Source organism: Schistocerca serialis, chromosome 9 (assembly GCF_023864345.2).
Source record: "Schistocerca serialis cubense isolate TAMUIC-IGC-003099 chromosome 9, iqSchSeri2.2, whole genome shotgun sequence".
Taxonomy (NCBI): domain Eukaryota; kingdom Metazoa; phylum Arthropoda; class Insecta; order Orthoptera; family Acrididae; genus Schistocerca; species Schistocerca serialis.
Genome location: NC_064646.1, coordinates 432,563,282 through 432,587,016, shown reverse-complemented (window position 1 = coordinate 432,587,016; position 23,735 = coordinate 432,563,282). Strand labels below are relative to the sequence as shown.

The 23,735-nt window shown below is 43.1% G+C and overlaps 1 protein-coding gene and 1 non-coding gene across 2 annotated transcripts in view; one reads left to right on the top strand and one right to left on the bottom strand.

Annotated features, from left to right (window-relative positions):
• The window catches only part of LOC126419684 (unconventional myosin-XVIIIa), a 1,310,501-nt gene that overhangs the window by 880,946 nt on the left and 405,820 nt on the right, over positions 1–23,735 (bottom strand). The gene's annotated exons all lie outside the window — the stretch shown is intronic.
• Trnas-uga (transfer RNA serine (anticodon UGA)) lies at positions 7,738–7,812 on the top strand. Its single transcript has one exon. It is a non-coding gene; the product is annotated as a tRNA-Ser (tRNA).

The following is a 23,735-nucleotide window of genomic DNA, read 5'->3' as shown; positions in this document are numbered from 1 at the left end:
TGCTTTCTCCGAGTAGTAGCGGAGACCGAGGTTAATTAGCATAAGAAGCTAGTCGGCACACAGCTTTTATTTCTTGCCATCGCTGTCATCGTGCTACTGTAGAATGTATGTAAAGGTGCCACATCCACCGTAACTTCAGTCCGCTTGGAAGCGTTACGAAGGAAGGAAGGACCCTAGTTTGATCGTTTTTCTGATTGGTGCGTAAATTTTTTCGTTGTAGATTTTTCCCTCCTACTAAACTTGTATATCGAATTGATGTGCCATTAATGGCGGATTTCGAAAGAGTATGTATGATTTTTGTTTCTGATTTTTGGGATTGCGTCGATCCGCTACGTTTCTGAGATCGCCGTGGGGCTAGTTGTCGCCACGGCAAGTAACACCTTCACTACCATTAATTAGAAAAAAATCATTTTTGTAAAAAATGAACAAATACACATCACTTCAGAGAAAATTCACCCTTTCCCTACAGTCAGGCCACGACAGAAACCAGACCATGTCCAAAACAGGAAGTTTACTGTTACTCTAACAGATAGTCCCGTCAAAGGTAGAACCGTGCTGAAACGGCCAGTAAGGAGAAAACGCTACGTACAGTCGAGAAGAACGAAACGGCTGACAAGTCGAAGACGAAACAATTTCCCAGAAAACGTCGATTTAAATTTTCTTCTTCGGATTCTGACGACGGCGTGACAGATATTAGCTATGCCGGAAGCGACGACAGCTTGGACTTCCTCAGTGATAGCTCTGAGCCTGAAAAACATCTCCTTGGTGAAGAGATCTCACCCTGAGCCTCATGCCTAGACGATGGTGAGGGTTCTCTTTCCGCCGTTCCCACGAATCCCGGAGCATCTAAAAAATATGCCAGCAGGCCAGATCGAACAAGATCAACAACGAACCCCCCACAACCTCAAGGGCCCCCGGGCGTCCTGATCACCCTGAATTCCACGCAAATGACTTTCTTTTGATGAAGTACCATCCCCCGCCAGTATACTGAGAAGATTACAGGGAGAGGTAGCGCAGTGGTTAGCACACTGGACTCGTATTGGGAGAACGACGGTTCAAATACATGTCCAGGTATCCATATTTAGGTTTTCCCTTATTTCCCTAAATGCCACGATGGTTCCTTTGAAACGGTGCTGCCGATTTCCTTCCCCATCCTTAAAATACTCCGAGCCTGTACTCTGACTGCAATGACCTCGATGTCGACGAGACGATACAGCTAATTCTTCCATCTTTCTTTCTTACGAAGATTGTCGAAAGCGATGGCAATGAGGTTTGCATGTCCTCCACCGTAAGATGCCCAGACGAGAATTATTCAGTTGGATACAACAAACGTAAAATTGCGCGGAAAATGAAATTTTGTGGTAAGTTCTATGGGACCAAACTGCTGAGGTCATCGGTCCCTAGGCTTACACACTACTTAACCTAGCTTAAACTAACTTACGCTAAGGACAACACACACACACACCCATGTCCGAGGGAGGACTCAAACCTCCGACGGGGGGAGTCGAGCGGACCATGATAAGACGCCTTAGACCGCGTGGCGGGAAAATGAATCAACCTGTTCAAATAAACGAGCGCCAAACGCCAACATTTGTGGTTGATTCAAAATATTGAGCTCATTATTCTATTTGAATAACTATAGGCAGTCATGATAATAAGCAGAATTTATTTTTCTTGAAGAATGCATTGTTTTTCGTACAACTCAGCTCATTCTATATTTAACTAGAATTTATTTTTGTTCAAGTATTATTCCTTCATGGGGAATTTATTTTTTGAACAATAATTCATGCTTTGTACAGGAAGCTACCCCGAGGTTTGATAAAATAAATTGTTTTCCCTCAAAGACTGCTGTGCTCTGCCGAAGTATCCCTACGCATATCAGCTTATGACAACTCGTCCCTAGGGTATGCCCAACTAGTCCCTGGCATAGTTGTAAACTGTTAGGAAAAATGTTCCTACATTTGTTTGTAATCAAAATTTTGAGCTACCCGCAGCATTCTACATCTACATCTACATTGATACTCCGCAAGCCACCCAAACGGTGTGTGGCGGAGGGCACATTACGTGCCACTGTCATTACCTCCCTTTCCTGTTCCAGTCGCGTATGGTTCGCGGGAAGAACGACTGTCTGAAAGCCTCCGTGCGCGCTCTAATCTCTCTAATTTTATATTCGTGATTTCCTCGGGAGGTATAAGTAGGGGGAAGCAATATATTCGATACCTCATCCAGAAACGCACCCTCTCGAAACCTGGCGAACAAGCTACACCGCGATGCAGAGCGCCTCTCTTGCAGAGTCTGCCACTTGAGTTTATTAAACACCTCCGTAACGCTATCACGGTTACCAAATAACCCTGTGACGAAACGCGCCGCTCTTCTTTGGATCTTCTCTATCTCCTCCGTCAGACCGTATTAACATAAAACAACAGATAAATCAAAAACCAAAATACAAGCCAAGCGGCGACGATCTACCCTTACATTCTACCGAGAAATCAGTTACGTTCGGCACAACCTCTCCAAGTATTGCACAAAACAACAGATAAATCAAAAACCAAAATACATGCCAAGCGCCGACGATCTACCCTTACATTCTACTGAGAAATCAGTTACGTTTCTCAATTTTCGTTTTATTTAATTTCCTAATTAGACATGCTCATTCATTTCCGCAGCCTCTGTTGACGGCATTGCCTTCGTATTAAAGAGCAGATAGATGGAAATACAAATCCATTACTTTCCATTTACATTTTACTGTCTCCAGCAGGTCCTTGAGACCAGTTCTGGGATAGGTTCTTGAATGACATTACAGCAATCCCTTCTCGTCTTGCCTTTTCCTCGTCTTGAACGAGAGATACAACTAATCTATCTCAACTCGGCGTAACAGTGAGGCACACCAAATAAACATATGCTCTGACACTTTTCATTCTGGGATTTCGGAAACACAAACCAAATACTTGCATTTTCGAGCAAAACTTAAGTAACGGTCAACCTTCGTAGCACGTGATGCAGACAGAATGAATCTCTCCGCCTCCAGCGGAATCAGTACTATTTTAAAACCACGTGACAGATTAACACTGTGTGTCGGATCCGGACACGAACCCGAAAATCAGATATAATTAGTTGCCGGTATTCTGATTTGCCGCTGCAACAATGTAGGCATTCGAAAATCTAATAACTTTTTTTTGCCAGTGATTAACAGTGCGTAATAAGTAGGTTTTCCAAAACAGTTTTTAAAACAAGTTCACTTTCAACCAACTTCCATGGCCCACTGACTCCACTAACTGGCAGATCCGCATTGTTTCCAGACCAGACTTCATCGTCGGCGTGATCACCGGGGGGCTAATTTACCGAGAGGCGCTTGTGCTTGTAACCACATACAATTTGTTCGCCTATTATTACACGCAGCGACAGTTAAATTCCCATATCCAACCGGAACTAAATGCTATAATAGCAACAAAGATAAGGGGTTTCCCCCGCTTGTTGGAAGGAAATTGGACAGAAAGAATGGCTCCAAAGAACTAGTCGTCTTGGTACCAAACACAGTGCAAGAGAAGTCTTTATTTAAGGTGTGCACACATAAGAGAAGCCAGTGTCTGATTCACGAACCATACGTGAAACACGATGCGATGTGCGGTAAACAAATGATGAAACTGAAAGCTGAGACTCGAAGGGCATTATGAAGAAACACTTTCAGCTCCGGTACAGTAAGGAAATACAGAAATACTAAATTGATTCAAGGGAAGGACAGTCAAAAAAAAATAAGAAAATATGAGAGAGAGAGAGAGAGAGAGAGAGAGAGAGAGAGAGAGAGAGAGAGAGAGAGACCTAGCCCTGTTCCCTGACTGAAAATGAAAATGGTGTGGAAACTATGCCATGTAAAAGTCAAATTTATTTACAGTTGACACATACGCAATTCAGGATCTTCTTTCCGAACGTTAGCGGTTTATTAATTACACCTTACATAACAAGTATTGTGTGGTATTTACAGATCAGCCTGACACGTATTTCAAAGTATTATTCCTGTTTGAACACGTTACTGGTGTACTCTAACTCGTAATGACTTGCAGTGCCAGTACAACTTGACAGGATTTTCAGACCTTTATTTCTGACTGAACGTGTTATTGATTAATTACACAAGCAATAGGTGTGAAATAAAATTTCAATCATTTCACACGTATAACATCGTTCATCCATGTGAAATTAAAATACACCGCCTGACAAAAAAAGTGAAGCGCCCAGAAGACATAATCAGGTGCCAGTGAAATTTATTAGACATGCACACCATCGGTGAATATGTAAATGATTATAGGCACAGTTCTCTGTGACAGGTAGATTGGCCATCAGAGCGAATTAGTGTTGTTCGTATTTAGTGTCGCCAGTTCTGATAGGGTAGGTACACAAGGGCCGTGAATAGCGTCAGATGTTGAGTGATCACTGAAGTATACGGAGATGTCGTGTACTCGTATGAGATAGCGTTATCAGCACTTGACAGAGTTTGACAGTGGCCTCGTTGTCCATCTCCATTTGGCCACCTTGTCGAATCGTACAGCCGGCCGCTGTGGCCGAGCGGTTCTAGGCGCTTCAGCCTGGAACCGCGCGACCGCTACGGTCGCAGGTTCGAATCCTGCCTCGGGCATGGATGTGTGTGATGTCCTTCGGTTAGTTAGGTTTAAGTAGTCCACAGTGCAAAGAGCAATTTGAACCATTTTGTTCGAATCGTACAGTATCCAGATCTCTGGGGCATTTGCATGTGAGAGCCACCCGACGTGGGGATATGGGGGCAGGCAGATTCGTCTTCAGGATTCCAGAGAACTACATCTGGCCACACCACAAGGAAGGATCGCCGCTTTGTGCACAAAGTATATCGTAACCGCTTCACTTCTGTGCATGCCATCCAAGAACAAGTAATGAACTAACCGCTTAAATTGGCGCCGCTGCTAAAGTATGCTGCAGCTCTGTATCACCTAAACTGCATGACAATGACCCAGGTTTATCCGTGACCTCTCAGTCACGATGTATGGAAAAGGGTGTTACGAGAACGATTTTCCGTAACTGTCGTATAAATACATGTTAGATTGGAATAATTAATGAAATCGAGAAATGCGGTGCATATCAAATGGTTCAAATGGTTCTAAGCACTGTGGGACTTAACATCGGAGGTCATCAGTCCCCGAGACTTGGAACTACTTAAAGCTAACTAACCTAAGGACATCACACACATCCATACCCGAGGCAGGATTCGGACCTGCGACCGTAGCAGCAGCGCGGTTCCGGACTGAAGCGCCTAGAACCGCTCGGCCACAACGGCCGGCTATTATTAATTCTAATGGTTTAATGAACATCAAGTTATTGTCTCCTTTACAAGATTTATTGCCTGAAGTTTATTGAAACAGCTGTTTAAATTAAACCCAATTTTAGTTAAGTGATTTCTGTGTTTATTAAGGAATTTGTGCTGCTATGTATCGATACTGTGCCATGGCCTATCACAGTTGGCAACGGAATTGTGAGTTTCCATCCAACAGTGATGGAAACAGAGGACCCAGTGGAGCAGCCCCCCTGAGCCATATCCCCAGTAGCCTCTGCCACCACAATATAGGATGGCCGATGGCAGCAACTCAAACCACTTGCGCGTGGAGCCACTTCACTACGACACCTATGTTGGTGCTTCTTCTTTGTGTCACCGACAGCTGGACTCTGTTTCTTGTTGCATCATCTGTAATAAGTCTTTGCATGTATGGAAAAATACAAGTTAAATTAATCTTCTGTTAGTTACCTATTAACTAATCACTTCCGCTCCTGCCCAGCTTTCATAAGATGATAGTTGCTGCACGACTGTGCAGCTCACCTCTCCTTACTATTTCGCACGAAATGGTACAGAACAGAGGTAACTTGAACTTCGAAATAACAAAAAGATTTTCTCCGTCTCCCACTCCGCATTTATGAGCTTTCCAGGCGACATAATGTGCCAGATCGGACAAGAACTATAAAAGAACATAGTATAACATAAGGAAGGATGGGGTAGTAAGGGTGTACACGACACTCGGCAGTTACTCGGCTGCGTCCAGTCAGCGACATTGCGTAAAAAAACACCAGTTCATCTGTTGAGCCAAAAAACGAGACTGCCCAGTGCTTTTTTTCGAACTTTCCAGAACGTTTTGTATCTCCTGATATACCCTGATTGCCAGCACTTGTGGCAACCCTGGTGACAAGTCTTGCACCAATAATGAGGTACAAGGAAGATAATACAACGTCGCTGCTTGAAGTCTTGTAAGGAACTTCACGCCTCCGGCGAGAAACTCAACACTGATGGAGGTGCAGGAATCACTGGTAGGCTGTCGTGGCTAGCGTACAGAGCCTATAAACAGAACAGGCTGTAGATGAGAAGTGCAATGCAGTACTTGGAGAACATTGTCTTTGGGAAGAGAACAGTGAGAGTTCCTCCCAACTTCGCGGCGGGCACAGTATAGTATGTGAGTGAAGTAGTGACGAGGGTGGAGGATGGGCTATCCCTGTTTTGCAGCCCCCCAAGACAGGCGCCGCAATACGCGGCGGTCATTCGCGGCGAGCCGCTTCGCCGCCGGAACGTAATTACGCGGCGACCCCGGCACGTTACGAGGTCCTAAACAGAGCGGCCCGCCCCCGCCGTGGCCGCTGCTTTATTTTTGCTCGCAACGCGGAGGGTGGGAGGACGCTCGGCGGAGCGCGCAGAGCAAACCCCCCTCCCCCCGCCCACCTCTCGCCGACCGCGGTGGCTGGGCGGTCCGACACGGCAAAGGCGGGCAGCGATGCGGGCACGCGCGCTCATCCGCGGCACACGCCGAAAGCGAAGCGCCAGCACGTCGCGTCACGTGAGGTGTCACGCGTGGGCGGTGGTTTCGACCGAGAACTCCTCCGCAGGTTGGTCACGCGCACTATTGTTCAGACGTTTCCCCGAAACGGTGGTGAGCTCTTAACACAAACGACACGTGACGGGATGTATACATGTCCGTCGGTGAGAGTGAAACGTCCCCTTCGTACCTCCAGGCTACCGTGCAGCCGCGCGACGTTACACCCGCGTCCGCGGCATGGATCCGCGCCCTCCTGGCCGTATACGACGCGCTCCGCAGATTAATCGGAAAAGTTTTTTGGTGGACCCGTGTTAATTTATAAGATATAACGAAAATGAAAGCTCAAAAATTAGCTGCAGTTAGGTAATATATTTAATCCAGAATGAGATTTTCACTCTGCAGCGGAGTGTGCGCTGATATGAAACTTCCTGGAAGATTAAAACTGTGTGCCGGACCGAGACTCGAACTCGGGACCTTTGCCTTTCGCGGGCAAGTGCTCTACCAACTGAGCTACCCAAGCACGACTCACGCCCCGTCCTCACAGCTTTACTTCTGCCCGTACCTCGTCTCCTACCTTCCAAACTTAACAGAACCTCTCCTGCGAACCTTGCAGAACTAGTGAGTCGTGCTTGGGTAGCTCAGTTGGTAGAGCACTTGCCTGCGAAAGGCAAAGGTCCCGAGTTCGAGACTCAGTCCGGCACACAGTTTTAATCTGCCAGGAAGTTTCATATCAGCGGTCACTCCGCTGCAGAGTGAAAACCTCAATCTGGAAACATCCCCTAGGCCATGTCTCTGCAATATCCTTTCTTTCAGGATTGCTAGTTCTCCAAGGTTCGCAGGAGAGCTACTGTAAAGTCTGGAAGGTAGGAGACGAGATACTGGCAGGAGTAAAGCCGTGAGGACGGGGCGTGAGTCGTGCTTGGGTAGCTCAGTTGGTAGAGCACTTGCCCGTGAAAGGCAAAGGTCCCGAGTTCGAGTCTCGGTCCGGCACACAGTTTTAATCTGCCAGGAAGTTTAATATATTTAATGTTTTACACGATAAGCCTACTTAGGCTTAATTGCCTGTGGAAATAACATTGATAAAATTATCTATACGTAAATCGTGACTCTTTTATGATTGCATCTACACTGGTACTTACGTCTAGTTGGAAGCAACAACCATATTGCATCTAATGTAAAGTTTTTCTGCCCTGGTAAGAATCACATTTTTTGCAGTTACAAAATGTAAAAAATACGTTTTTGACAGATGTTGAACAATTCAATATTCTGACAGTTCTTTACTACGATCCTGAATGTTTACAAAGTAAATAAAATGTCTGTCAAAAAATTATTTTTTACGTTTTGCAATGAAAGTGTACAGTACCGCCAGACATTTAAAATAGGTACAACATGCTTCATTATTTTTGTCAGAACAACACATTTTTTTTGTAAAAGAACTCAATTTCAATTAATACAGCGAAGCCGGATACCAGTGTGGGAAAGAATGACTATTTATTTATTTAATTGATCACATGTGCACTCCCACAAAGCAAATCCCTACATCCAGTTTGGTGAGATCTGTGAAATGAATGAATGTATGGTCATCTGCTAACTGCAGATAGTGAATGTGAATATATGATCATCTTTGAGACGATCCTTTGGCCACCTTTGGTTGGACCAAAGAGATGAAATTTACCTTAGCTTTGAGCGCCTGAAATGTGGCTGACCAATACGGTAGCAAGGTGCTCCCCCACTTCAGCAGAGGTGCGAGAGGACCTCGAGAACGGCCATCTTTCAGCACTCTGCCGCTGGATCTTGTGCTGTTAAGACCTGTTTTAGTTGTGCTCCGTAAAGACGAAAGAGTGGAGACATGGTATGCATGTGGAATATTTAAGAGTAGTTTGAAATAATGATTTCTCTATTTCAGGAACTTTTGTGGGGAGAATTAGATGTCAGGCAGGTAATATTAAAGGGATTGTAGTAATCTTCGGAAGTGACCAACGGTCACAATGAAATCACGTGTAGCAATAAGTTGAAATACTTCCGTGTGCTTAAGTTAAGCTGAATTACTAGCGTGTGTACAGTAAGTTGAAATATTTAAGAAATAGCGTGTGTACCATAAGTTGAAATATTTAAGAAATGGCGTGTGCTGGACTTGAAATTAGAGACGAGTACTTCCACGTGGTGAATACGTTCTAGATATTACTTTGCGTGATATGATTCCGTGTGCGCTAGATTCAAACTCGGAGAGAGAAGCAAGGTGAGTCGGCCGTCTATCCTGCAACGCCACTTAGCTTACATTGCACAGGAAGACGTGCAAATATCTCCAGAGTTCATAGTAGGAAAGTAGAATTACAAAGTGGGGCAGTGTCGTGTGAAACTGGGATAAATACTAATTGAAGTGGGAAAGCGGAAAGTGATAGTGTTGTGACTATTTAGTGTTTTGTATTCCATGTCGTAGTGTGGTGTATGTCATGTAATTTGGGTATGTGTGGTTTGCATGGGTGAGTAGCAAGGTAGTTTCAAAAGATTAGTGGGTTATGCCTGTTCCTTCGGTACCGCTCGGTCTGGAGGAAAGTTTCGTGATGATGATTGTGAGAGTCGAAGTGTGAGAAATAATAAAAGATCCACCATCCTATCCAGAAGGTGCACTGTAGCGTTAAATAATTACGAGACCATAATATAGAGATTCACCAATGTAAAGCCATGCCCACTGGGCGGAATTTCTTATGTGTTATTGTTGTAGGTTATAGAATTTGTGTGTTTAGGTTAGAGAATTTATCGGAATAAATAAGATAGTGACAAGAGAAAGATTGGTGGACTTTTCCTTCGAATTGTATGTTGTCATGATGTCCCGAATTTATAATGTGTGCGCCATTCATATTCAGTGCGTTGGCCACGTGTTGATAAAAGCCGTTAAATAAAAGACAAAAAGAAAATGTGGTATTGCCAGTGCGTAGTGAACAGTCAGAGTTCTGTAAATTACTGATAGTCAGATGTGCGTTTCCGTTGCGTATTATTCATACAGGAGGATAATTTGTAACTTAATTCAGAGTACGAGAGTTCATATTACTCGATAAATAAGGATGAATCCACTCGCTTGGCAGACCACTCATCTTGCAGACCTGACTACTTGATGCCACAGTATGAGCAAGGCATGTGGGTGCCTCTCAGCAACTACAAAAAGTAATACACTTGCCACGACTTGACAGAAAAAAATTTACTATACATGCAATATGGTCGTCACTTCCAACTAGATAAAAGTATCCATTTAAAACTAAACATAAAACAGCTAAGATCTACGTGTAGATAATCTAACCAATATTATTTACGTAGGTCACCTGACAATGGCAATTAAGACGAAATAGGCCTGCCGAGTAAAATATTAAATATATTACCTTATTACAGCAAATTTTGTAGATTTCACCTTTGTTACTCTTGTATACAATGCTGTGGCCCCAACGGAACGTAAGTACTGACGGCATTAAATCGTTACACCTCTAACCACGGGACGCCAGTATTGTTTCGACCAGAGAAACAGCGCTAAGCTTGTCACACCTCTCAGTCAATAATTGGAAACCCTGTAGCTACCTGAATATCATCAGAAAATATTCCGACATGCGACCACTGGACCAGAATACGTTCAGCGCTAACAGTTCGGTTCATTCGCTCCAAATGGGTACTAACTCATCGCGATAACAAACACAACACAGCAGTAATAGATGTAAAACCAACATGAAAAAAAAGTCACACAAAAACTTCATACTCAAATTTGTAAAGAACCAAATGAAATTTTTGGTATCAGTTAATCCTAGGCAAGTTCAGCACCACCTCCAGTCTGCTATAGTCTCCAGGCTCTGCTATAGTCTCCAGGCTCTGCTATAGCCTCCAGGCTCTGCTATAGCCTCCAGGCTCTGCTATAGCCTCCAGGCTCTGCCATGAGGCCGCTTTTTATCGAAAAAGCCCAGCCTGACAAACATGCAACAGTTAACAGAGAAAAGCAGGAAAGTACCTAAGCAGGATTCGACATACGATGCACGTGAATTCACTTTCGAATGCTTTGTAAGCTTTCCATACTGCAAAAGTAACTTTTTCGATCACGAAGTATTACGAACTCCAGAATTCTGAAATAACAATAACTACTTTAAAACACAAACTCCGCCCCTCTAGTCTCGCGACTTGCCAAGTCAGTTCCACAAGGGCTCCCGACTTCGCGAGCTCAGGAACCGCTCCAAGAAATTATTTAACATAAAGGCCTTTCAGCCAATCAGAAATTCTCATCGGACATTTCTTACACCTACTAAGAACGCACCGGTAAGGCGCCGCCTTCTGGCTGGACCTTCATGGCTCACTCTTATTTTAATTTAAGGGGAAACTGGAAAAATAAAAGCACAGATGGGCCAAACGGGCACGCCCAGCCAACTGCCGTGTCATCCTTCGCCAGTGGCGTCACAGAAATGAGGTATGAAAACCATGAGGGCTTCTTGCTCCGGAGCTCCCATATGCTTATTACAGGACTTTCTCTACATACCATTAGCTGTATTAGAATGGCTTCTTTCCCAAAATCGGTTTTCGAGTTTATAACCCATCATCAGTGGGATCTGTTACAGAGGAACAAAATGACAACTGTACATACACTACCAGTAATATAAGTCTACTTCCATTATGTATCTCTATAGCAATGACGTGCGTATCAGTTAATACGATAGGATCTAAAATCTGTCCTGTCGCGTACTATATACTTTGTCAAGTACACTACTGCTTTCAAATCTTAGGCAGTGACAATTCTTGATAACTTTTGCCAAAAGTTTCATATAGTGTATACATGCAACTGATAGGTCAAAGAGTATATATTACCTGTCTTTTGTTACTTCAAAAATCATGTTTATATAGATCTGTGACATGGATTCATGTATCTAAACTACAATCTTTCGACAATTGATACATCGACAATATATAAAACTGCAAAATAATCCTCGGGCATGGGTGTGTGTGATGTCCTGAGGTTAGTTAGGTTTAAGTAGTTCTAAGTTCTAGGGGACTTATGACCTAAGATGTTGAGTCCCATAGTGCTCAGAGCCATTTTTTGCAAAATAATCCAACATATCGCGTCAAACTGGACATTTTTACATGCAGGGCATAGATTCCAAAACAAAATTATTCGGTTAAAACCCTGTTTAAATTTTTTTTACACATCTTATTCCGCAACTCTGCTCATTAAGTATGTTGTCTGGTTGTTTTGCTTTGTGGGTGTATATTTGAATTTCTTCTATAATATTAAATAGTCTGCGTTTTTCTGCTTTATGGACAGCGCTAAGGTTTATGTTAATGTCATTAGCACAATGCTTTTATTCTTCTAAATGAGCACTGAATGCTGGGGGACTGGTTTCACGAAGACTAATTTGTTCTCTAAATCTCATGTTGAAGTTCCTCCCAGTTTGCCCAACATAAAATTTATCACATTCATACACGGCACTTTACCCACACCTAACGTGTTATACGTTTGGTTCTTTGTATACAAGACGTGATATTACATCGTTCTCTGTCTTTAAGCCAATTTGCAGCCTAGTTTTTCGAAACAAACGACTTACTTTGTCGGAAATGTGACCCCAGTATGATAAGGTTGTGAACTTATCTTTCTATACTTGCTCGCTCTTTTCGAATTTGATCTCATTTCTGTTCTTACTGTGTTCTTAGAAGTGCAGCTCATGGTGTACAGAATATGTCCTCTAATAGAAAAGAGGCATGGAGGGACACGAGGCCAGCACACTGCTCTCCTGGTGGTTGTCGGGTTAGCAGATCTGGTGCCGCTACGTCTCACTCAGGTATCTCCTCAATCGGCATCGCGAGGCTTAGTGGATCCCGTTCCAGTCCTTCCACCACGGAAAATCCCCTGGCAATGCCAGAAGTCTGAGACAGGTCTCCCACACAGCAGTTAACCGTGCCTAGTACTCAGCGACGGAGGCGTACATGGGGAATTTACTCGCCCTTAAATTCAACCTAGTCGTCTCCGAACACCACCCATTTAGGAGGATTAGGGAAAGCACGGCTGCCCAATTTCAGGCCGAACATAAACACCCTTCCCCCTGCAATCGGAAACTATTGCAAGTTGCAATATGGGACGAGTCTAGCACACGTAGGTGGCTAAGAAAGGAAATATTACAGGAGGTCAGTACGAAAGAGACAAGCTCCGAATAATTAATAATCAATGCTTATCAATGCAGGTTCTGGACCCATTCTTAATGACAGCCAATCTTGAAATTACTGACGGGTTACCAATTTTATTTCGAGGCCCCCCAACACTGAATGCAAATTAACACCAAATTAAAAGTTCCAGAGGAAAGAAGAAACCTTCATACACAAAGTTCTCCCACATACTGAGGGATGGTATTCCTGCATCTGAATTCAGACGTGATCATCATGTGGGATCGTACACAGGTCGCGTTGCCAGAGCAAAGTCGGAAACACATAGCGATGCCACAGACATCAGCGAGGGCCCGCTGCAGTCCGCAATGAAGTATGGGAGGCATTCCTAAAGACCACACCTCCCCTCTCAGCAACAGCAGCGCCATCACACTGAGGTCAATATACATCCAGCATGCAAGAGCGCAGCCCCATTTCGCGACTTCGGTTATAGCAGACATGGTCACATCGTCATCTAGGACCAGCGACATAGTTTAAGATTCTGATGGACCTGTTGATTTAAATGTGGAACTGTATACTGCAAGGGAACATCTTGTTAATCAGTGCATCAAATGATGCTTTGACAATCAATAATAGTCGTATCTTATTATGCAAACCCGTGTCAAAGAAGTGCATTGCAGTATGACGAGCCTTCTCTCAGAGCAATCAAAGGACTCACAGTTCTGACTGACGATTACCGTTTCGTCTGGTTACAGCACATTTTAAGAGCATTTAATTTACTCAAGATGGCGGCAGCCGGTAAATTCAGATAAAAATATAAACTGTTCTCTTCTTCCTTGAGGAAGCATAGCGATGCGAGGGCGACCAATGTTTTAGCGGCTGGAGTCGAGGCAGGATGTGAAGCCTCTACGGATAGAAGACGTTGCCGGTTCTGTAAGTCCCGCGGCGAGTTCTTGGCCAGAACCCCTCCCGGCAGTCTGGTAGCAGCTCTATGTTTTGAGGTCGGAAGCTCACTGAAACGCGGGCGTTTCGAATTCATAAAACCTCAAAAAACCTCCGCCTTAGCCACAGATTGCCAGGTATTCTGCATGGCAACGCTAACAGCAAGGCAACGCAGATCGCGTGGACTTTTTTTCTGTATTTGAAGGGGAACAACGCCGAAAGGATTCGTGCTGGGTAGGCGGAAGTGGCGTGCTCAAAGAAGCCTGCACGATCACGAACACAGTGGCACATCGCCGGCCGTTGTGTCCGAGCGGTTCTAGGCGCTACAGTCTGGAGCCGCGCGACCGCTACGGTCGCAGGTTCGAATCCTGCCTCGGGCATGGATGTGTGTTATGTCTTTAGGTTAATTAGATTTAAGTAGTTCTAAGTTATAGGGGACTGATGACCTCAGAAGTTAAGTCCCGTAGTGCTCGGAGCCATTTGATTTGAACAGTCAAAGATCATTTCTGTGTGAAGAATCGGGAATCGCAAACGAGGCGATAATGGAAAAAGTGAAAATTAGTCATGGGTTGCGAGCCTCTGAAGACCACTCCAGGTGTGTGTGTGTGTGTGTGTGTGTGTGTGTGTGTGCATAAGTATTAAGTCAGCTCCACATCGATGTGCAGCTAATCCGACGGGCAGTGGCAAGACTGAGTGTGGCAGTTTTACGGTACTGCAACGTTTCCATCTGCAAGACGGGAATTACGAATTTACGACCTGTGCATCATGCATTCAAATAAACTGAGTCGAAGGTCAACTTGCTCTGTACTTTCGCCGAGCGCCAGAGGGAAATCTATGCAGAACAATATAAAAAAAAGAAAGAACGCAACTTGCGAAATTACGCAGAGAAATAACATCGCTTTCCTTGTAGACGGATGTACCGTTTTTAGACATTACGCTTCGACTTCGACAGCATCCAATCACGATATTTACAGCCGATAATATTTTACTCCTTTATTACGTGGAAGCTTCAAAGAGCTCCAGTCTCTCTGTACAGACATATCCAAGGACGGGTTTAATGCGACACCGTCATGTATTCTAAAACATTCCGCGAAAATCTATGCACGCTGGAATAAACAACAGACGTGCTTCCTGTCTTTAAATTGGCTTTTGCCTTTCACTCGCATTGAAAGACGGGAATAACATTATACATTAAATTTCTCTATTTTTTTAGGTTTCCGTACCTCAGCCGATACAAACGGAACCCTTATAGGATCACTTTGTTGTTCATCTGACAATCTGTCTGTCCAACTGTTGAGACCTATTTTTCTTACGAACGGTTGGCGGTATTACGTTGATGATTATGATTATGATTATGATGATGATGATGATGATGATGTGATGATCATGACCATGATGTTTGGTTTGTGGAGCGATCAAATGCGTGTTATCAGCGCCCGTATCTTTGCACAGTCCAATCTCGTCTACCGAATGATGATGAAATGCTGATGACAACACAAACACATAGTACCCGGGTGGAGAAAACCCCGACCCAGCAGGGAATCGAACCCGGGACTCCGCAATGGTAGCAACGAGACCACGAGCTGCGTACCGTAATAAGTTGAAATTTATGTCACGTACGAATGTCTACGGTCTCAGAAGATACGGCCATTTATGTCACACATTTCGATGCTTGCAAAGTTTTTTTTTTTTTTTTTTTTTTTTTTTTGCACTATGGGACTCAACTGCTGAGGTCATTAGTCCCCTAGAACTTAGAACTAGTTAAACCTAACTAACCTAAGGACATCACAAACATCCATGCCCGAGGCAGGATTCGAACCTGCGACCGTTGCAAAGTTATTCACAAAAATCTGTAGTATACCTCCAGTTGACCTAGAATCATGAAGTTTGACAAGAAGTAGGGTTTCACAGCACAAGTAAAGGAAAAGATGCGAAAATTATTTCTAAGTTATATCACAGAATTTTTTTCATATTTCTTGTGCGTCTGTTTGTTAGTCTGTTAAGACCCATTTTTCTCAGGAACTGGTTGAGGTATCAAGTTGAAATCTATGCCAAATACTAACGTCTACGGTCCCTTGGCGGTACACAAAATTTGAGCTTCTACGTCAATTGGCGTCTAAAAGACCCCTTTTTCTCAGGAACGGGCAAAGGTATCAAGCTGATTTTTATGTGAAATTCTAATGTCTAAGGTCCCTTGACGGCATAAACAACTTAAGCTTCTAAGTCAATGGAATCAAAAGATACGGCCATCTGCGTCATATATTTTGATACTTGCAAATTCACCCACCACAAAGCTATAGATGAACTATCTGTATACATGCCTGGGTATGTAGCGGTAGAGTGCGTGCCTGTAAACCACGACGTGGTGGGATCGACTCCCGGGCGGACCACCTGGCCTTCACCTCTCAACGGTGTGTGAAGTCGCCAGAAACAAAGCGTGGGTCGGATTCCACGTCAGACTGGAGGTCCCCTTTCCCCGGTTGGCTAGGGACGCGGAAGGCCGTCCAATAGAAAGACTTGCATCAGGCCATTAAACCACAGGAAATTATTGTTGTTATTGTAAATAGTCTTCACGGGTGTGCCGCCGGATGACATTGTGCAAATCCCACAATATTTCCTCGGAGCAACTGTCCGACATCATCAGCTGGTTGAACCTCGCTTGTGGATAGGTACGAGGTTCAACCACCTGATGATGTCGGACAGTCGATCCGAGGAAATATTGTGGGATTTGCACAACGTCATCCGGCGGCACACCCGTGAAGACTATTTACAACATATCCGCAGGGAAAGCCTGAAGAGTCACATATTGTTGTTATTATCTGTATACATAATTAAGTCTCTACGGAACGCTTGCAGCGCGAGTCCTGCCCGGACTTCTCCGTTCCCCCCCCCCCTAACGGATATAGCCGTATACTAATTAAAACCGTTGTTTCTAATGCAATATTTTACAAGTATAACAGTTTTCATTGCTTTGACAATATCTTATCTCGCGTCTACACCTTAAAAAATGAGGCTTTTGGGAAAGAGCTCGAGAGAAGTCATTCAATGGCCTACACTTGCCAATCGACGATTCCAGTAGCATTACACAAGCGTTTTCGTTGGTGACTCAGTTCAATGCGACATCCAACATTGGCCATGGGTAGGGCAAGCGTACCATCGTTGGTGAATTTCCTCCATATGCTGCGATCTTCGACGAGCTCCTCCCATTTGCCGCAGTCAGTATTAAACGCTTTCTAGTCGCACTTGAAGCGCAATGCAGGTCTTCCAGGGGTTTCTTGGCACGTGCTGTCTTACTAATCAGTGTGCGTCGGGGAGGTGAAATTGAGATAGGTAGTGTACAAGGAAACAGAACAAAAGGAAAGATATAGGGCTACTGAGAATGACATAACTGTCGAATCCGGTTTAGCCAATGAATAATACAGATGAGCTATGACAACGTCAGTAGCCATGTGATAACGGTATAAAACATTACAAAATGAGAGGACATGTTTAACTAATGTGGAACAGTTAACAGCAACTAAGAACGAAAACGAAAAGAACCGCAAGTATAATGTTATGAGATGTATTGACAGGTTGAAAACTGAGGAGGATAAGAAAGATCTTGACACAGGTAGATTACCGGATAACAGAAGTACAGCAGAGAATATACCCAGTAAGAATACCAGCGAAGTTACGCTGCACTAACGTCTTATGTGCTGTCTCCTTTACGGAGGAAACACACATTTCCAAAATTCTTACAATAAACCGGAGTCGACCATTCACCATCTCCTTCCACTATCCTCACACGATCGCGCCCTATCATATCCCTTTGCAACGTGACGCCCAGATATTTAAACGACCTGACTGAGTCAAGCAATAAATGGTCCAATACTGAAAGTGAAGAAGTAGCCTTGAAATATTCTTCAGCGTTGCTTGCCTTCACTTTATCAGTTTTGTTCGGCTTTTACCCGGCGTTTATGTGCAGACTGCAGCAAACATACTGAGAGGCGCTAGATATGAGGTGAGCGTTATTGGCAACGTTCTGAGAAATTTAATCTGAGAAACGATACCGCATCTAGTTAGTCTGGATACTGGTAGAGCGGGGATACGGCATGTAAAGCCCCCTTCACAGCGAAACGAACACAAGCAGAGGTGCAACAATAACAGAGATTTCTTTCTGGTGTAAACGCTACGCTCGAATGAACAAACTACATTCGGTCAAGTTCGGTTCGCATTTGCTCGCGTTCACTCGTGCTTCGCTGGTTGCCGGTCTTTTAGCGAACCACGAAAGGAAGTTCCCGTCCTCTCCGCTTCGGCACTAGCAGCACAGAAAGGTTTCATCCGCTGTCTTGTATACCGTTGTTGTTGTTGACTTGAGTTCCGTGAGCGATGCAATGTAATATTGGTGACAGAAGAGATGTTGTGGTCTTCAGTCCAGAGACTGGTTTGCTGCAGCTCTCCATGCGACCCTATCCTGTGCAAGGTTCTTCATCTCCCAGTACCTACTGCAACCTAACGCTGCCCTCCAATACTAAATTGGTGATCCGTTGTTGCCTCTGAATATGCCCTACCAAACGATCCCTTCTTCTAGTCAAGTTGTGCCACAAACTTCGCTTCTCTCCAACTCTATTCAATACCTCTTCATTAGTTATGTGACCTACCCATCTAATCTTCAGCATTCTTCTGTAGCACCACATTCCGAAAGCTTCTATTCTCCTTTTCTCTAAACTATTTATCGTCCACGTTTCACTTCCATACAAGGCTGCACTCCATACAAATACTTTCAGAAACGACTTCCTGACATTTAAATCTATACTCGATGATAACAAATTTCTCTTCTTCAGAAATACTTTCCTTGTCATTGCCAGTCTACATTTTATATCCTCTCTACTTCGACCATCATCAGTTATTTTACTCCCTAAATAGCAAAACTCCTTTACTACTTTAAGTGTCTCATTTCCTAATCTAATTCCCGCAGCATCACCTCATTTAATTGGACTACATTCCATTATTCTCGTTTTGCTTTTGTTGATGTTCATATTATATCCTCCTTTCAAGACACTATCCATTCCGTTCAACTACTTTTCCAAGTCCTTTGCTGTCTCTGTCAGAATTACAATGTCATCGTCGAACCTCAAAGATTTTATTTCTTCTCCATGGATTTTAATACCTACTCAGAATTTTTCTTTTGTTTCCTTTACTGCTTGCTCAATATACAGATTGAATAACATCGGGGAGAGACTACAACCCTGTCTCACTCCCTTCCCAACCATTGCTTCCCTTTCATGTCCGTCGACTCTTGTAACTGCCATCTGGTTTCTGTACAAATTGTAAATAGCCTTTCGCTGCCACCTTCAGAATTTGATGAGAGTATTCCAGTCAACATTGTCAAAAGCTTTCTCTAAGTCTACAAATGCTAGAAACGTAGGTTTGCTTTTCCTTAATCTATTTTCTAAGATAAGTCGTAAGGTCAGTATTGCCTCACGTGTTCCAATATTTCTACGGAATCCAAAAGGATCTTGCCCGAGGTCGGTTTCGACCAGTTTTTCCATTCGTCTGTAAAGAATTCGCGGTAGTATTTTGCAGCAGTGGCTTATTAAACTGTTAGTTCGGTAATTTTCACATCTGTCAACACCTGCTTTCTTTTGGATTGGAATTATTATATAGAAGAGATAAAGAGCATAAATGGTGAAATCATCGGTAGAGAATTCCCAAAGCACTCAAATCTTCTACTGGGGACGAGAGAAAGACGAAAAATTCATCAAATGCTTGCTTCAGGCGGGAACGAAGTGATTAAGCGCGAGTTTTGTAATTATTTTTACGAAAAAGGAAAAGCACAATAAAGTCTTGCAAGAAAAGAAGTGCGAATATGGATCTATTATGCTGTTTAAAATAAAAATAAAACCATGTAAGATCAGATGACTCTTTTACGGTCATGGTATCTGTAATTACATGGCTGTTATATTACTGTCATGTTAGACATTTTTGATGATAAATAAAAATTACTTACCCGGAATCACGCTGTCTGTCTTCTAACAAACTATACAGGATTTCCCAAATTGGTTCAAATGGCTCTGAGCACTATGGGACTTGACATCTGAGGTCATCAGTCCCCTAGATTTAGAACTACTTAAACCTAACTAATCTAAGGACATCACACACATCCATGCCCAAGGCAGGATTCGAACCTGCGACCGTAGCAGCCGCGTGGTTCCGGACTGAAGCGCCTAGAAGCGCTCGGTCACAGCGGCTGGACAGGATTTCCCAGGATAATGTTAAGTATTGAAGGGTAAGGCAGAAATTTATCATTCTAAGCAAAAAAAGTTTATTAAAAATGGGCTCTAAAACGCGTACGTTAAGAGCTGTGAGCAGTTGTCCATCTTCGCTACTGCGAAGCACAGCTCTTCTACTCAACAAGTGCTCGTACTTCTTCAGGTACGCGTTTTAGAGTCCACGTCTGTCAGATTTGCTTCCTTCGAACGAGCATTCCTGGCATATCCCTGAATACTGACCATTCCTCATGGGACACCCCGTACAGCAGATTTCATCAAGTAACCCATGTGATAGGTTGTATGCGCATGAGTATGCATGCGTGCCTGTCACACGACTTCCACAAACGAGGCCGCTTCCGCCACACACTGTTGCGCAATCTTTTCGAAACCTTCAAGTAGAGAACCTGGTTAACTGGCTGATCCTGGGGAACAAACTTTGAATGGACGACTCGTCTCACATCCAAAGAACAAATCAGCATTGTCTCAATGTTTGATTTCATCTGACGAGCTTTTTCGACACAAGGTAAATTTGAAGTCTTACACTGACTTTATTTTTGCTTTGATTTAGGGACGTAAGCATAACACAAAGTTTCGTCACCTGTGATAATTTTTGAAAAAAAAAAGTTTGGATCATTTCGGGACTCTTTTTGCTAAGAACAGGAAGCTTCAACGCGCCCTTGTTTTTGTTCAGAAGTCAGCAGTCAGCAGTCGTGGCACGAATTTGGCAGCCACATTTCTCATTCCTAAATCTTCTGTCACATTACGCTCCACTGAACTCCGAGTCACTGCCGACAACTCCATAATTTCTTCAATGGTCTGTAGTCAATCTTCTTTAATGACTGCACGAATGTTTTCAACATCATCGTGTGTTCGGACCGTGAAAGGACGACCGCAACGAGGTCTGTCATCAATTGACGTTTCACCATTTTTGAAACGGAAAAACCACCCAGACACTTGAGTTTTCCTCACAGCATCATCCTTGAACGCTGTTTTTAACATTTCAAGATTTTTTGTTCTACTTTTTCCGAGCAAAAAGCAGAATTTTACCGCCGGTCGCTGTCCACTGAAAAAAGCCACTGCAAAAACGACAAGGCCCCACACACTTGTCACGATAAACTCTGCGCTCCTAGTGGGAAAGCACCGTACTGCAAAAGCACTGCCCATCAAAAAATTTGTTCGGCCACTTTTTGTTACCCTTTCGTATTTCACATTTTATTTATCATATTTTATCGACATTATTTTCGTTACACGTATTTCAACCAAATTTATGAACTGCTTCGCGCATGTCATTGCACTCATCTGACATCAGGGACTATCTGGCATATAGCATCTATTCAAATGTGAAACAATAACAGACGTAAATGTCTTCGGTTACTAATAACCAGAGTGTAAATACCAGCCTTTTTTCAGATTATTTTGCCTGTCGGTAATAAGTATCGTGACTTTAAATTTGCTCCTCGGTTGTAATGAAAAGCCAGCGAAAAGCGTCAACCGACATATGTGACACACACACACACACACACACACACACACACACACACACACACACATACACAAATGCTTCTTTTCCTATGCTATCTTACTTACTTCGCCAAAAACAGTGCGTCGCCATGCAAAATAATCGTCTCTGAACGGCAGAGTCTAGCATCGTGGCTGTAATTGTATAATGTTGTACCCAGTGTGATGATTTTTAGCGCCGAAAAACAATAACGCAACTTTCATAGGCCATGCTCTTTATCTTCTGTTCTCTTCCGTTCCCTCTCTGTTCGCAGACACAAGCGAATTGTAGCGAACACTGAAGAATTGTCTACGAACGAGCGTTCGCTTGTGTTCGCTTCCATTCGCTCCACCGTAAATCAGACTTGGCAGTTGGCGCACGGCAAACTTTTGTCCTTCCTCGCATGCAGCAGTCGTGCTTAATACGTAGCTACCCGTCCAAAAAGCGACGCGTTACGTTAGACCCTTCGAAACACACGCTCAGTTTTCATTTCGCAGTAAGAGCACGAAAGGCGACGCGAAGAACAGGACACAGATGTTTATGACTGACGTGTGAAACGTTCTGATATGCCGAGTATATTCAAAACCGCCAATTTATATCGATCCAAAAGACAAAATTTTTTAGGTATCTCTGCATTTACTACATAGAAACAAGCTACATTGAAGAGGGAACATTGAGGCAAATTCTTGGCAGGAGTCTATCAACAACTTCTACAGTGAGCTCATAAGCATCCTATGGAAACCAAATATCGCCACACAAATTGATCAAAAAAAGTTTAGGCAAATTTCAAGGTTACGATTTTACTAGCAAATATCTACATTACCAATAGCCTAAAACCGTCATCCAATCTCCGTTGGAAGTTGCCTATCTAAGGACTTCTAAGGGCAACAAGAAGTTGAGTTTCAGTATTTTTCATGCAATTATTGACCGAACTGAAAAATTTATAATTCTATCATAAATTACACATTAAGAGATATAATATTACGTTAAAGGTTTAACAAAGCAAGTATTAAAGTTGGAACTGTTTATTTGCCTTGATGCAGCATTAACACACAGAGCGCAAATTGCCCAGACTATATTCATCCAGGGTTTGAGAAAGAGTATATAACATCTTTTAACAAACTCAACACACAACTTCAAAACTATATTTACGTATTCGCACTGACTCGCCTCTCCCCCCCTCCCGCCCCACAGAATGATGAAAGGAAAACCGTTTGTCGCTTAATACATTTTTGCTGTTCACGCACTAAAACTGCGGCTTCAGGAACGACATTTTAATTTATTGCTTCATTCCTACGAATTTTATTTACAACACGTTTTGCAGATAGTGTCCATATATACCGCTGAATGTAGCTCTACAATTATATCATTGTACGAAACATGGCCAACGAGATATGATGCGAGTACCATGCCATGTGTAGTAAAGCTGACTATTGTTTATGTTGACTTTTTCATTAGTGTATGGGTGAATAATCCGAAAACAATAAAACCAACATCCAACGTAATTAGAGTTTTTGGCATCAAGCATATGGATTTTACATGTTTAACATCAAATATTTAACACATTAACTCATCTGTGAAGTAATCGCACGTCTGAGACAGTTTTATACATAAGAGTTCTGTTCTTTAAGGAATCGTGGGTAGTGTGTGTGTGTGTGTGTGTGTGTGTGTGTGTGTGTGTGTGTGTGTGTGTGTGTGTGTGTGTGTGTGTGTGTTAGTTATCTGACGTATTCGGCTACGCATAAATATTTGAATAAATCACAAATTTCAACAAATCATTCATATCATTCACATTTATATCACATACTGACATTTGCATCAAATATTCTTGTAATACAGACGACATTATTATTTAGGGAAACATGTATTCTGCATTAATTGTTGCAATTTTGGAACATTTCTCTAATTTACCTCTAAAAGCAGTTCAAACAATATTTCCACATATCGCACACAAAATGATCAGCAAAAAAGTTAAAAGCAATTTATACTATTTAAAAAATTCATATTCTTGGGAATAAAAACAAACAACCTTATTTTTAAAGGGAGTGCTGGTGATGGATAAGCAGGATATACTGGGTTCGAGCCCCGGCCTAGCACGAG